This window comes from Echinops telfairi, unplaced genomic scaffold (genome assembly GCF_000313985.2).
Source record: "Echinops telfairi isolate 266 unplaced genomic scaffold, ASM31398v2 ScPeMD7_7425;HRSCAF=8463, whole genome shotgun sequence".
NCBI classification, from domain to species: Eukaryota; Metazoa; Chordata; class Mammalia; order Afrosoricida; family Tenrecidae; genus Echinops; species Echinops telfairi.
The window spans coordinates 1,008,826-1,010,191 of NW_022111325.1; the positions used below are offsets into that span (position 1 = coordinate 1,008,826).

General features: G+C 51.6%; 1 pseudogene; it reads left to right on the forward strand.

Moving 5' to 3' along the window:
• The first annotated feature begins 233 nt into the window (after positions 1–233).
• Positions 234–579, forward strand: LOC101658524 (annotated as a pseudogene).
• Positions 580–1,366: the final 787 nt, after the last annotated feature.

Consider the following 1,366-nt stretch of genomic DNA (forward strand, 5'->3'; position numbering starts at 1 on the left):
TCTCCTCGGCTCTCCTCTTTATGGGAGCAGGGTGCCAGGCGTTTCTCCCTCAGGGCTGCAGGTGAGTTGGAATCCCCCGTCTTCCCATTAGCCCCTTTGCCATTGTCCCACCACGGCCCATTATAGCTGGTCTCTCAGAAAGCTTGACCTTCTCTTGTTGAAGAAGCGCAAGGATTTTAGGGAGAATGTTTCACTTGAAAATGTGCCGTTGCTCTCGCATCCTCGCTTCCGAGATGACAAAGAAAAGGCGAAACAACGGCCGCGCCAAGAAAGGCCGCGGCCATGGGCAGCCCACTCGCGGCACGAACTGCGCCCGCTGCGAGCCCAAGGACAAGGCCATCAAGAAGTTCGTCATAAGGAACATAGCGGAGGCCGCGGCCGTCAGAGACCTTTCCGAAGCGAGTGTCTTCGACACCTACGTGCTTCCCAAGCAGTACCTGAAGCTGCATGAGGTGTGAGCTGTGTCATTCACAGCATGGTGGTCAGGAACCGGTCGCGTGAAGCCCGCAAGGACCGAACCCCCCACCTCGATTTAGACCTGCAGGTGCTGCCCCACGACCTCCTCCAAAGCCTATGTAAAGATTAGAAGCGGAAGACAAACGAACCCGAAAGGAAATAAAATGGAAATTGTTCATGGAAAAAACAAAAGAAAATGTGCCATTAAAAAAAAAATCAGGATGACCATCAGCCCATCTTTCTGACCACTCCTTTTGGGTACACTGCGACCTCACATATCAAGACAGACGGTGATGGCCTCATCAACAAATAGGCTGTTCAGACACGAAGCACTTATGTAGGCAGGCGTGCCCTGGAGATGGCTCTCTCTCCCATCTAATCCAGACCCGTAATCCTTTCTCCTTGTGCACAGGACTCAGGACCCTACAAAACATACATGCGATGTAGGAAGCAGTTTCCAGTTTGAATCAGGATGGCCCAGCAACTCACCCTGTGATTCATAGAAGGGGGGGCTCTGGAGCTCCGTGTGGACGACTCGTGGAAGGGTAGCCTACATGCACTTTGGGGCTACACAATGTACAGTAAGCACAGATTATTAGTGCTTACTGTAGTGGAACAGTTCACTTCTTTTCCCCACCACTTCAAAGACGGTGCTTCTGGGAAGGACTGGCATCTGTCTCTGGCCCGGCCCCAAAGCCTCTTCAAATCTCCAATCCCTGACAGTGTCCTGTAAGCAAGGGCTTACTTAGACTTGCTTACTGATCTGTAGGGAAGCGTTTCATGTCTTCACATCAAAGCCAGTACAACTCGTGTGCGATAGTTCACTGTAGATGACTTCAATCTAAACCCCCAAATAAAACCAAACATGGCCACCGGGCAGATTCCCACTCATGCTGACCCTATGGGACAG